We start from the raw sequence: 15276 nt of genomic DNA, 5'->3' as shown, positions 1-15276 counted from the left end.
TACATTGTTTACTGTACACATATACAGTATAACAAGACGAAGTCAAAACCTAGTATATGGCTGGACAGCATGTGGCAAAGTGCAAAATTGGGGACATAGTTGAGATCTGTGGAACTGTGGGAAAGCTGTTAACAACTGACATCCTGTCCTATTTGCATTCAGCCTAGAGTCAGCTGTTTCTCTGTGGTCACATGTACAGTATTTTACAGCTGAGTTCCCAATGAAGCTGTTTTCATTTCCATTTTTTTCTGTTTCTGCTGTCAGATAATAGAAAAGGTCTGAAATAGAGACAGAAACATGGCTCATTAAGACTACATGTTAACTGCCAAGCTGCCGCTTTGCTGCTAAAGTCCTGATTTTATAACAACATAGTCTGACAAAATCACCAAACACAAAAGTTAAAGACAAAAGGCTGTGCTGTGATTTCAGATATATTTACTGTAAAATGTTCACTCAGACAGAAATTTAGAGTGGCAGAATATCTTTCTTGTTTTGTCTTTCACACAGCGCACAATCTCTGTCTGGGTAACAAACTGCAGCTCCGCCTCTCTGCCACTCACTGAACAGAGCAGACACAGAGAGACGTGTGCCAAAAGACATTTGTCCAAAAAGCCACTAGATTTGTCACTAGGAAGCTGTTTTGAAAAAAGTCTCTAAATTTAGCGACAAATGCAGTAAGTTGGCAACACTGCAGGCTGTAAACGAGCCCCTAATACAAACTGCTTGTGCCAATTCATTTTGAAAGGGCAACAGCAAATGGGGAAACTCCAACACTCCAACACAGGCAGTCAGTAAGTCAGTCAGTCAGTCAGTCAAAGACATTTGCATTCACAGGGCTGGCCCCGCTGTCGCAGTCCAGCCAACAATCATTCATTTTGTCAAAGATATGCAATTCATCCAAGTAGATATTTACATTAGTTTTGTACAGGTCAAGTAGATTTTCATGCACATTGTCCAACTTTTCAAAAAGAAATGTTAAATATAGAAAAAAGCAGTATTGGTACTCCCAGTCCAGGTACTGTCAGAGCCATTCAGGTGCTCATCATCCCAGCATATCCTGAGGTTGCGTTTAGACAATCCTCTCAAACAGAACAGTGGATATTGGACCGTTCTTGCAAATGGTTAAGGTTCGGCAACTAAAACTTAAAAAAGGTTGTAGAAAATCTGTGACAGTGGGCAAGAGCACAACTTGTTAAGGTAGGGGAAAATCTTGTTTGTGGTCAAAGAAACCAAGCTCTCTGGAGTCAAAGTGGGACACAATATATAAACCCATCCAGCACCGCCCTGATCCCCACAGCCTTACTTCCTCTCGCCTTGCTCCATAACATGACTATGTTCCACAGAGCAAAGCTTAAAAACAGCCCTGAAAATAATGCATCTGTAAGCACACGCGCTCTTGACAGCACCCATATACTATACAAGCAGGAAACTATAAATATATATATAATATATAAATATAGATTTTTTTGTTTCTAGTCCTGACAGTCCATGATTTATTTGGCCCTAATATTATATCCAAACACTGCAATGCAGGGTAGCTAGCAACTCTTCACCTCTTGAGACTTCAAATTGAGTTAAAGCTTCTTTCAAGGCAAGCAGAAGCCTGGAGGACTGTTTTTGATTCATATTTCATTGGGAGACCATGAATTTGAAGAAAACTTGGCCATGGGCTAAGGATGAAAGTGAGTATATAGTCCCCCGTACCCCACCTGACCCTGCGTGAATGCATGAGAAAAATGTGTTTCTCGCTGCATTTCCTGCTGATGTGAAACGATATGAAGTCAGTGGTCAGAGGTGCAACGCCTTGGCACGGCCCACCGCTGTGCATGAGTGTGACAAAATTACAGCTCTCGTGATGGAGAGGGGAAGGAAAGCATATGAGGCAATCACTGATAACCAAAAGACCATGGAGCCAAGCAAGGGAGAGGAAATCAGAGGTAATGGAGAGGGCGGAGAGGGACACAGCGGGAACAGAACAGTGTAGTGGGAAAAGAGAAACAGGGAGTTGTAGAATCATACCATAAGTATGACCATAAGTATTTTTTTCAGGTTGTTTGACATCACTTTTATTGTGTGCACTTCCTGTTTCTTTACCTTTACCTGTCTTAGAGGACATGTAATTTTATTCATAGATGTGACAAAACAACCAAATTTATGTGTAAAATGCAAATTTTTAACTTTAAATTGACTTTAAATGACCCCCTTTTAATCTTAATCAAAAGAAAAAAGAGAACAATGAAAAACATTATTTTAACTATTAACCTCTGTTAACCTCATCATTTTAACTATTTGCAAATTCACCTCACAATGTGAAAAATGTGAAAAACTAGAAACTAGAAAAACTATGTTTGTCTGACCAATCACATCCAGCTGCAGCGTGACACAGAGTGAAGGCCGAGGAGAGAGCAAGAGGAAAAGTTTTTTTTAGTCTCCACTGTTTTCTTGAAACATTACAAATGGTGCCTTAGACTTGCTTGTTTTCTTCACATCTTTGAAGACACTAACGACTGAACAATTCTCCATTGATTGGCCGGCTCCTCTCAGGCTTCAAAGCTCCTCACAGTCCTCATTGATCTCCAGTCCTTCTTGCTGATCAGTCAAAAGTTTGCACTTTTTATGCTGAGGATATTTCCCCCTAATCCCACGACTCTCCAGCCTCTCCATGTTCCTGCTGGGAAAAAAGACCTGGGCTCTTGTTTTTGTATGTGTGCCTCATCTCCTTCAGCAGCACAAAGAAAATGAAAACATTCTCTATTTACCTGCCGCACTCTATCCACTAACTTAGAGTCAATTAGCACTCTGAACTGAGCTGAGTTAGGTCATTACACTTGGAGAAAGTCCCATTATTGGGGTTAATGACTGGGAAGACTATCTGCTGCATAGAAAGAGGCGCATTTATTTACACACAACCGTTGCTGAGCTGAGGAAAAGATATTCCTTACCACTGACCTCAGGCTAAACAACACGACTCTGCAGCAAAGGGCCTTATAATGGTATTCAGAAAAGGTCAGTGCTCATTATTTGCCTCCAATCAACAACCTTGTTCTGTTTGATTATTTATGTGAGTTACCTTTGTGACTCGGTGTACACCTTATTTAGACGAGTCTGTGAGTGTGTACAGCATCCATTTAAAATGTCCAATGTTTACAATGCCAAGGGAGAAAACGAGTTCACAGAAATGCAAGCTCCACTGAAAATATAAGGTCAGAATGTGCGAGTCCGTTCCAGGTCTCTGGTCACTCATTGGCCGCCTGTTGCGACTTGACAGATAATACAGCTGCTTCTTAAGTTGTTCTGTTGTTTTGTTTTTACAGCACACTTTTACACCACATGAAACATGCAGCCCTGTTACACTGCTGCAGATAGCATTCTTCCATTGAAACACAAAGACGCATCTCTCCTCGGCATTGAATTAAGAGAATTAAGCCGTGTGTGTGTGTGTGTGTGTGTGTGTGTGTGTCTCCATGTGCTTCTAATTGCACGTGTGGCATGATTTATCCGTTCCTCTTCAGTACAGATACTGTTTACCTCCTCGGCTCTCTGCGAATGAAATCTGGACAAATTAACTGCATTCCTATGACGTTTCATTCCTTTGAAGTCTCATTGGGTGAACCCAGACATGACACCGTCGTCCAAACAGGAATATGAAATAACAGCAGCAACATCCTACACTTGTTTAACATAGCACTTGGCGAAGCATTGGACAGAGAGGAGGGAGGGATCCTCGGAGGCTCGCTGACAAACTGGCTTCTTGATCCAAACTTAATGCGGTGCCTCTCGTTCACTTTCCGCCGCTCTCTCCCTCTCGTCTCTGCGTGCACTAAGTGAGAATGTGGAGTTGAACTTGACGTTACAGCCCCCTAAATAAATGATTAAAAGCTGTCTGGCCATGAGCTAGCACGGCTGTTTGCCAGTCCTGGGGGAATACGAGGCTGATTCGAGGAGTCGAGGAGACTCAGGAAAGCATATCCTTTAGTCAAGGGCGGGAGAAGTGGAGCACAGTGGGTTAATGGCTGATTTCAGAGCGATGAATGATAAAGTGGCAGGAGGGTACGGCAGAGAATGTGATAAGGGAGGGGGAGGAAGTTTGCACATGCAGATCTTGTGGTAATGGTTTGTATTAGCCGGTAGAATAGTGGTAACCTCTAAGTTGGATGAAGGAGCTTACGATCTGATGGTTGCAGAGTAAAATTCTCCAATCAGCTGGATCAGAGAAAAAAGGGAAAAGTCCCTCTCAGCTAAAAACGACGCCAGGATTCATTGAGCAGAGCACTTCCGTGCACCTGTGCCCGGGAACAACTGTGGATGTATTGACCAGAATGCCATGAAAATGTGAAAGCATGTGTCAGCAAGAGTCAAACCTGGATAAAGAGGATCAAAAACATATTAAGAATACCTGGTAAAGAATCAAAACGCAAGCTTTTATAAACCCTGGCAAGCCAATACACCTTAGGGTTCCTGAGCCCAAGTAAATAACAAAGCAACAAGAATGTTTCTCTTCCTGCCTAGCCTAAAAAGCCTCGCCAAGAGCTGGACCCAACTTCTGATGAGGGCTTGCGAGAGCTTTGCCTGTTAAATCTCTGCTGTTCGTCCAGTGGTAGCAGAGAGGCTGCGGTGTTGAACAGACAGGGATCTGACTCTGAAGGAGGCCGGAGGATTTGTGCAACCTGCACTTTATTCAGCTCTGACCGGCAGTATCATGAAGAGAGTTTGGTGGATAATGAAACCTCATCTTCCTGATCAGTGCCTCCACACAGGCTGACTCCTGAAATTGATTAGGCTTGGAGTGTGCTCGTACAAAGGGAAGAAGATTTCATAACCCTGTTTGCTACATTACAGGGAACTACAGGAAAGCATTGTGTATGTCTGACCAGGAAAGAGACTTAAGAACTCGAGCTCTTAGCAATGTCCAACACGATCAATGCCTCCAAAAAACAATGCCCTTGATGAGAGTCCTTAAGTAATCTCCCGTGGATTATATTTCATTACAATAGATCATGCAGGGACACACAGCTCCTTAAAAGCGACTAATCTCGACTGTAATGGATCGCTGTGCTCTGAAAAGCAAAGAAGGAGGAGTAAGTGGAATACAAAAGCGAGAGATGAAGTGATACAGCGGTGTCAATTAGCATCAGGCCTGTTATCTCCCATCAATCCACACCCATTCATCATCTGTGTTCAATAAGCTGCTCGGATGTTGTCTCAGGATGGAGAGATAGAGTAAAATGATGGAAAAGGACAGAGCGTACGCTGATAAGGGGCTTTCCTTCCCCTCGGAGAGAACCACAACAAGAAAACTTCAGTTGGAGTTAAGAGAATGAGTCATCACTGCAGGAGGTGTCCAAGGTGTATGGTTCAGATAGCGCATGGATTTTACTGATGTTGCAGTGATAGTGTTAACACTAAAAGAGTAATGTGGAGGAATAATATATATTTTCTGAACTTCTGTCCATCAGAAAACTTTTCAAACGTTAGATACTGACACACTGAGCAAGTTAATTCTGTTATTATATTAAAGGGGCTATTCGTAAGTTTTATCTGCCGCTGAATGTGGTTTCTTGCCGGGAGCAGGGGTCGGCGATTTGTCGCTTGACAAGAGGTTCAGCCATCTTTGTCTTTATAATACAAGAGGTTATAATACTCCCTCTGAGCAGCGCTACATGTCCAGGCCAGACTGGAGGCCACAGTGAGTCGCTATCAGAAAGTGACGAGACGTTAGCATGCATTGGCGTTGCTTTCCACCACTGCAGACAGCTCTTGAGTGAGTGAAGGAATCAAATTTGATGCCTAACTCGCAATGTCTGTTCTATACCGGTAAGTAAACAGCTGTTAATGCTAACGCTGGCTCTGTAGCAATAGCGAAACTTACAAATAGCTCCTTAAAATGACAAAAAGAGTGATCCTAGCAGCCCAGTGGTCAAGATGCACGCTGTACAACCCCGACGTCCTCAGTCGATCCCAACAGGGGACCTTAGTTCTAAGTCCTGCCCCTTTCTCGCTTCCCCATGTTTCCTGTCTGTGTCTACACTGTCACACAAAGATAAAGAAGAAAAACTTAATCATATATTTCTAGAACATTGGTAGTAAAACTCTGGTAATTCATTGACAGCATTTTCAAATTCTTCCCAAGTTCCAATATGATGCCTAATTTCTGTATCAATATCAATACAATGCATTTTTCAATACCTTTGCTTGTGGAATACAAACATGTCTTTCAGCCTCATATAAAGTGAAGTAATAACTAGCACCAGTCTCTAGGTTGCACATACCAGCGTTTATAAAATATCTTTTAATTGAGCTTAACTTTTGAGAAGTCAAGAGAGACAATGAAAGAGAGCTAATTATCTGTAAGGGATGGTTTCTATGATAGCACCGTGTTTCCTTTTGTCAGCTATTACAGGTGTACATGAGGACAACATTTCCCACTCACTCCTACGCAACCACAGTGAGGAGAAATTAGATCTGTAGGTCTGAGACGGAACACAGTGGGAGGGAGGCGGCGGTTACTGCGGCTGAGACAACAGAACCTGTCAGATCACCACCTGGTCACGCATACCGCCGTGATCAGAGTCACCTTCCTTCCTGATACACACATACACGGCACGCTCAGTCTTAGCCTGACCCCTGTGCAGTGACTAACAGGATTTCACTGCAGAGTCATGCCAGCAATCATTACATGGCTCTTACACAATTAATCCTCCAGCAAAGATCGCCTGGCTAACCTTGGGTCGTCCAATTTTCTATCAGGCCCTTCTGTTTCTACCACCTGCCCTCTCGGCGGCTCTGCACAGCGAAGAATCACATGATGAAGCTCAGCAGAGAGCGAGGAAGTGTGTGAGAGCGTAGTGCACTTGGGTTGCCCGTAAAAAAAAAAAAACAAAAAAAAAAAACAACAACTGTGAAATGTGGCCATGTGATCCAAACATCCAGCCAAAACAAGGCTTGTTTGTGGGATGAAGCAGAGGCAGAAGGGAAGTCAAGTAGAGGAAGGGGAACTAGAGAGGCTGACAATGCATGGCAAAGGCCCAAAGCAGCATGCTCTCCCAGGGTAAAGAAGGAGAAGGGGGGGGGGGGCATTCAGTCACATCCAAGGCCAGCCAGGCAGACCTCATCTTGGTTACACCCAGGGCAAACATGCCAACTCTCTGGAATGATTGGGAATCCAACTGACCTGGTGATGGGTGTGTGTGGTGGTGATCTTTGTGTATTTGTGCATGCTTCAATTCTAAAATATCCTCCCGGTCAACAGTGTTAAGGGGTAAAGCACACATAAGCACTTGAGGGGAGAGGGACAAAGTCCTGATGATGCAGCTGGGAATGATGGGACCTTAATCTCTCCGTCTCTAGTGACTGATCCTGGGCCAAATCTGGCCTTCTCTGCCTCTCTCATCTCTTTCACGCTTGGCCTCCTGGTTTCAGACGCCTCCATCATTTCCCACCCTAGTCCTGCTTTTTCTACCTCTTCCCAGAAGCCCCCGTCTACTTCCCCCCTCACGCCACCTTCTGTCTACGTGCCCTTTTGTTCCTTAGCGCCCAGAGACAGGACAAAAATCGGGTTAGCCAAACCGCTTGACAGGCTCAAACCCTCAAAGACAGAGGCCAACTCCAAGTCTCAAAACAACAGTCCAAAAAAAAAAAAAAAAAAAAAAAAACCCTGCAGCTAAAGCTTGATTGCTTCCTGACTGGGCATCACGAACACATTCTCCCACTGCAAACGACTATCTAGCGACAAATGGAAACCCCATGTCGACCCCTCGGCAACACTCGACACCACCTTAATCTCTGCAAAGACTGATATCCTCATTCATATTGGCCAGCAGATGTTTTGAAACCTTGGGTAATTTCTTACATACGACATCAATTATACGCCATACATACAAACATGGAGTCACATACCACATGTGTTTTCCTCACAATTCAAGGCCTGAAGTCAAATTAGGTGTCAAACACGCAGAAAGTCACTCTCAACAATGAATTCATGGTAGCAATGAGCAACTCGAGCAGCAGGATAAATAAGTTGTGCAGATTTTCAGTAAGTAGCCTAAGAGAGAGGGAGAGGGAGAGGCGGATAAATAAAAAACAAAAGGAGGAGAAACCACTCGGAGCCTGTAGAGTAAAACCAAAACTATGAGCCTTGGAGGGGGGTCGGCTTCACGGCCAGGGTTTGATTATTTGGACAGCGGGTGCGGCCATGAGAGAGAAGAGAAAAAAAAGAATTCATCGCTGTAGAGGCAGATTAGCGGTAGCTGGCTGCGGTCGACGGGTGGTGGGCGGGGTGTGGGGCGGTGGTGGGTTTACCGTGATGGCGTAACGCTGGGTTCCCGGAGGGTGGGTTGTTTGCAAGTGCCCCTCCCCTCGGCCTCCGGATCGCTGTCAGCATGACTCTGTCGGCAGTGGGCCGGTGATTGGAGGGCTGGATTGCAGTGTGTGGAGGAGGCTGAGAGACAGGCTTTGCCAGAAGCTCAGTTCATGTGAGGTCTACTGGAGATTTAGGGAGTTGGAAAGGGGACATATGTTCCACTTCCTGTCAGGCAACCAGTGCAACACTTATTGTCCCCCCGACACCCTTTCTCCAAAAAACTGTCTGCATGTGGAGCCGCAGGGTCTCCTATTTAGCAGAAATTTACCCCCCCCCCCCCCCCCCCCCCCCCCCCCCCCCCTTCCTCCCTCCCACCATCTCTGGCTTTCTTTCTGTCTCTCTTGTGTAGAAAACAGTAAAGCCTGCGGCGGTTATAATGGAGGACTACTAACAGGCTTAGCAGGGTACTCGCACTGTTTTAGGAAAGATACTAAATGTCCTCCTGTGGGACTTCAGTGGAGGAGTGTGTAGGGGATTCTCTACAAGAAGCAGGATGTCATCACAACAGAGCCATATTTCTCAGGAAATGCTAAGAGTTCTCAAACTGTTTTATGTCGTGAATTCAAAACAGACCCGATGAACTTGTTTGGCAAAATTTGTGCTTTTACTGATATACTTCCAAACTCTACAAATGTCTACCTAGCCCCTCAGGAGGTAATAGAAGTGAGACTGAAACCTGTGACCGCATTCGCCCTAATGAATTCTCTAGTTAGAACATACTAGAACTACTCCTCATCTTGACAAGAAACCCCCATAACCTACTGAAGGAGCCCCAGCGCTCCGAGGCACCTCGGACACCACTGAAAGTGTGCTCTGGAAAACTGTCACTGCACACATAGATAACACCTCGCAGAGCTAACGCACTCCATCACAATAACTGCGAAATGCTTTTCAAATATGTACTCAGTCAGACGTGATTAACCCCCCTCTGGGGACACTTTTACGGCCTTGTGCCAACCGCCTGGTAAAAGATTGGGCTCATTTTGCGGGCAATGGCAAGGCGTCAGAGCCAGAGGCGGAGGACAAGGCGCAAGAACTGGCCGATGGAGAAATCCCTTCCAATTTACTGCTAACCTTCAATGGTTCGTGAGATAAGGTGAAGCCGGATGTATATGTCTCCCATAAAGGAGCCATTGTGCAGTTGGATAAATCTATCAGGGGGCTTGAGCTATGGCCCAGTTTCTTTATTTATTGTTCTCAGTGTCAGATGAAAAGAAATGCGATATTACATCTACTCTGCGCTGCTCTGCTCAGAGGGCCTTGTGCAGTGCATGTGTGTGTATGTGTGGGAGCACTTGAGTAGGTGTGTATAGGAGCATCAGGTTAATGCATTTCCCTCTTATTCTGAGTGCTTCCATGTGGACAAGACAAATCTTCAGATAGATCATTCAACTGACACAGAACTGACTGATTTATTACAGGAGCATTCGCTTGTTTGTGCTTTAATCAGCCTGTCAGACTTCTGAAGACCAATACACAGACATTTTAGCACCAAAGCTTGATAGAGACTAGTACAAAATAATACTAATCATATTAACATACAATATTGATCATCCAAACAACAATTTCATATAAATTAAACTCTGTAAAAAGCGTCCATCATAAATTCCCCAGAAAGCCATAGATAAACAATTAACAATGATATAAATGAAAGAAAATCAGAAAGAAATCCACATTTCGGAGGCTGGAAACAGTGAACATCTGGCATTTTGTTTGATGAATAAATTTAACAAATCATCAAACAATGACCAAAATTTTTGGAGAGTGATTGGTTAATTAACAGACTTATTGTTTCATCACTGGTATCACGTTACATCCACACTAATACATTTTAGTTTTAAAATGCATTTCTTTTGCTGTTGATGTTTACGCCTGCGGTCCGAGCCACTCCAGACTGTTGGAGACTTGTGGAAACTCTGCTGACCCCGTTTTAGTTTGAAAACTCCATGGACACCTTCGTAAATGATGACGGAGACACTCACGTACGCCTCCTGATTGGTTCTCATCAGTCACAACTACCAGTGGTGATTGCTAATTACAAGTGTTACTGACCTTGTTGTCTTTGCTAACAGCTATTGTGCAGTTAAATTCTGCATTTTAACGCCAAGACTGCCTTTGCTTTTCCTTGTTCACAGTATTTTCTTCAACTAACCAGCTGCAGAGTAGGCAATCTGCTTCCTGTTTACACTGCCACGCGCATGCCCAGTGAACGGTCGTGTGTGTTAGTGCGGACGGAGATAATTTCTGGTAAAGAGCTACAACGCTCGTCTGGATGGAAATTAGTGTGGATGTAGCCTTAGTCTTAATCTCCTTGTGTATAAATACGGTCATTATTATAATTTCATGATATAATTATATATTAAAAACACTTCCCTCCATCAGACAGTCAGATCAGTTAGATAGTGACTGAGGGCTGAAGTCCTCTGCACAAACACAGTCCCTCAGAGTTTGAGCAGGTTGGAGCCAGAGCTGACTGTTAATACAACCACAGATCTGAAATCTGCGGGTCAACTGGAGTACACACACACACACACACACACACACACACACACCATGCCCTCTACATCACTCCAAAACAAAGACAGAGCTCCCTCTCATCTCGCAACGTTGGAAGTGAAAAACAATGAGTCTGAGTCTGCACAAAGCATTTTTCATGACGAGGCTCATAACAGCAATAAACGTGAGGGAGAGGGAGAGAAAGGCAAGGCCACCGTATCTGCACATTATGAATTCCACTGGAGGTAAAACTGGATAAATTGGATCTGAACAGGATCTGTATTGGTTTGCTACAGATGAAATTGTGTTGCAGTTAAGATTTTTAATCAGAGATTAACAGCACCACAAAAAAAACAACAGCTCATTTACAAGCTAATGGAAACAAGTCTACCTGATTTCCTCTGAATATTGAGTAGGGGATAAAAATGCAGAGAGACAATAGACACGGCCCTCACTCTGGTGCTGTGTGCCTGTGTGTGTGTGTGTGTGTGTGTGTGTGTGTGTGTGTGTGTGTGTGTGTGTGTGTGTGTGTGAGGCTGGGAGAGCAAGAGAGTCTTTTAAGCTCACTTTCAAAGCTGCGAGCTGATCATGAATATTTAAAACGAGGCAGATATCTGAAATATAGTTTTGGTGCTGTGCCTTTTTTGTTTTGCATGCTAAATTAGCAGAGAGCACATTTTCGGCAGGAGCCACGGCATAAAAATAAATAACATCTTTAAAGCTGTGGCTCATTCACTAAGAAGTGTGGTTTTCACTCCAAACATTTGTCGAATGAATTAAAAAATATCAGGAAAACGCATTTGGAATGATCAGGAGAGCACTCCAGAGAGTATATGTTATGAATGCAGAGTAAAGCCTTTTGGCTGGATCCAAACTGAAAACTGCTGCACTGCTGCATAAGAAGGATGGGCGACTGGGTGGGTGGGGGTGGACATTTTTTTTTGTTTGTTTGTTTTTATGGTTGGGTGGGTACGGCTAAGTTGAATCTCACTATCTAATAGAGTCATTCCATAACTGTGACATTAGATATGAGGGGGCATCTCTTTCTTCCACTCAAGCATTAGCACTTGTTAAATTGTATTTCTGTGTCATGCACTATTCATGCTCTGGGTCTGTGTTGTGTTGCTCTGCAGGTGGTTGGGAGGAAGAGGAGGATGCAGATGAAATATGGATTATCTCCTCTCAGTGTCTGGCTAAGCCCCACTTTGCTGGCACCCCTGCTTTTCAATGTAGCTCCCCTCCCACTCAGCCAGCCAGCTGCAGGCCTAGCATCTGTCTGCTAACCCCCCGCTCAGCCTTTAATCAAGCAAACACACACACACAAACATCTCTATCCACCCCCCCCCCCCCCGCCCATAAATGAAAACACACTACGCCCTACCCCCCCCCGCCCGCCCCCCCTCCTCGCACCCCCCTCCTCCCTCCACATCAGCTGCTGGCTGTTCTGTGCAACAGGAAATGCTGACTTCTGAAGATTTAGGTATCCAGTAAACAGGATCTTGGACCAAAAGAGCCGTTAGCTGGAAGAGGAGTGATGACAACTCACAGACTCCAAACTGTCCTATTAGGAGATAGGTCAGGGTAGTTTGGATGACAGATATCATCCAAACCCTGGTGAAGACATGACTCCTTACAGGAAGGAAATCTCAGCCCAACCCTTCAGAGTCCTCTGGGAGATCAGCCAGAGCTGCTTCTAATCCTAAACCCACACAGCTCTACAGAGTCATTCACTTAGCCTCTAGATATCACCCTTCCCTACCCACACTATGAATTTATATCAAAGAGTAATTCTGTTTTTTACAACTAAGGTCAGACATTATTTTTGCACTTTTGCCCATTATTCATATCAGTAGTAATAGCATTACACTCACTCACAGGGCAGGAAACACAAGCAGTCAAACTTCAACGCAGCCAAACTTATCTGGACAAAAACATGAAATGGAGGCCAATGGCAAAATCATCACCCAAACTGTCCATAAACATCTATTATAATTTACAGACCAACTCATTGGATCAACTTGGACCGACTGTACTGTGCAGTTGTGCACACACACTGTGTTCATGTGCGATCAGGGACTATCACCAACATTTCAGAGGCAGTAACTCTCGGTCTTACCTTCAAATAAAGCAGTTCAGATAATCTTGCTGACAACGATAGAAATCATGTCCAAACCTATTAAAATAACATCCAGGTTGTAGCTAAGCAGAATTATCCTTTAAGGGATATTTTCTGAACATTTCTCCACTCAATAACATTTAGGTGTCAAAACGATCTGCAGGAGATGAAGCAGAGGAAACGAGTAAAGGATCATGTTTCTGATTATTTTCATCATCGTTGAATCTGTTGATTACTTTCTCTATTACAGTCTTGACTCATTGATTTATTGCATATAATTAATTGATTATTGTCTTTAAAACAACAAAAACTAGTAAAGAGTGCCTCTTGTTTTGTCTGACCAACAGTCCAAAACCCAAAGATATTCAATTTACTAAGAAAAGCAGTGGCTCTTCACATGTGGGGAGCTGGGACCAGGAAATGTTATGACTTTTTTTGCTTAAAAAATGACTCAAGTTATTAATCAGTTACCAAAATAGTTGCCAATTAATGCTATTTTCATTGACTAATCGTTAAAGCTCTACAGATGTGTGACGTACAGTAGATTGAACTAAAGGTGGCTGAAGTCCATATTAGATCCACAAACTTGTACTATGCTAACATACATTATGCATGAGGAGTTCTCAGAGATCTTCGTGTTACTGACCCTCACTGCCTCGTTCTGTGTCACACCAGTTTGCAGAAGTTGGTACACTGCCGCTGGTTAATTAAGAGTGAGCAATGAAAACATTAAGCTACTGCTCATTTTGCTGGGGACCCTTAGAGCCTCCTCAAGGACCTTTAGGGATCCCAGCAGTCCACTTTGTGAGAGATCCACACCACAATTATTTTAACCCCGGGGACCATGGGTAATGTAATCGCAATTATGCAAAGAACAACAGTCATCATGGCACACTTCAGCGAGTGGTGCTTCAGGCTAGTCCATAAGCTGAAGAAGAGACTGCAGCAGCAGCTGATTGAGCCGCTGCGCCTCCCTGTCTACAGCTGTGATTATCAGGAACACTGAGGAGCTTGTGTGTTTTTGTCTCTGTCAGACAGAGGATGTCCGCTGCAAGCCAGCCATCTGATTACCCACAATTCTGATGCCATGCATCCACTCTAAATTAGTTTAGCCTCATCTTCCTCTATTAAGTGACAGAAATACGGGTACTTTCCAGAGTTGATGACCAAGGTTGTTTAGCAGACTTGATGAAACCTGAAACCAGGATACAACATGTTGCCCACTGTAGTGTATTTGTGGTTGGAGACATTAGATTTATTTACAACCTTGTGATGTGGGTACTTTCCAGTTCAAATCATCTTCTAAATGACGACCTTCACCTAACATTAGGGGTGGGTCAATGTCATCTGACAAAAGCCGCAGTGCAACAACTTAAAATACTGTTGTGAATGTGAAACAGTTATTATACCATGTCAATAAGCTGTGAGAACTCAGGCTAATGTCCACAGATAGACAGTGTCGTTAACCTCAGGTACTTGTTTATCTTATTTTAATGCTAAGTGGCGTATTGCTGGCACAGCGATATGAACACAGTGGGCGCTGGGAAAACAGCATGCAGACGGGAAGGAAGCGCGGGTGCTTGTCGCTTTCCTGCTGTCTGCCCACTGTGGAATCCAACCCCACCCTGGCAGGCTAAACCCATGAAGGGGGGGGGGAGGCTGACTGGTACAGCTCTGCAGAATTTATACGACACTGGCTTTCTCATTATTATGATTCTGAACGTTTTCTGAACAAAAAAGGAAATACCAGAGAGATAATCCACAATGACGTTCTGAAGACATATATCAGTTTCCTACTGCTGCAGCTGCAATTTTGCCAGAAACACAGTCTAAGTTCATCCTGTTTTCGTCCAACTTCACAGATTGAAAACAAGACAGTAAACTCCTCAGAGCATGGCACGCAGTGTTGTGTCCTGACCCACTGGGACAGCCCTGACAAACACGTCAGCTCTCCTGTTAGAGAGCACACTTTAATGAGCATCCTCCTCTGACTTTGAGTGTATAGCCAGGGCAGAGGTTTACTGAGGCCGCACCATTCGGGACATTACCTCTGCTATTACCTTTGCACCAGCTGGCAGTAGCTGCTTCGTGTGTGTGTGTGTATGTGTGTGTGTGTGTGTGTGTGTGAATGTCTTGGGTGAGCAGAGGCCCACGCTCTGGCCCACACAGAGAGAGTGAGGTCCACTCAAGGGGGAGCGGGCCTCCGTATGAAGGCTTAAAATAGAGTGGAGGGTGTGAGATGACTGCAGCCAGACCGAGTTTGTAGTGCGTTTGTGTGGGGGGGGGGGGGGCTTTGGAAAGAGAA

General features: G+C 44.2%; 1 protein-coding gene across 6 annotated transcripts in view; it reads right to left on the bottom strand.

Moving 5' to 3' along the window:
- Positions 1-15276, bottom strand: part of arvcf (ARVCF, delta catenin family member) — a 135715-nt gene that overhangs the window by 82948 nt on the left and 37491 nt on the right. The gene's annotated exons all lie outside the window — the stretch shown is intronic.

The sequence above is a fragment of the Seriola dumerili genome, unplaced genomic scaffold, assembly GCF_002260705.1.
Source record: "Seriola dumerili isolate Sdu_G_001 unplaced genomic scaffold, Sdu_1.0 BDQW01000017.1, whole genome shotgun sequence".
NCBI lineage: Eukaryota > Metazoa > Chordata > Actinopteri > Carangiformes > Carangidae > Seriola > Seriola dumerili.
Note: the sequence above shows the minus strand (reverse complement) of the source record. Positions and strands in the feature narration are given on the sequence as shown.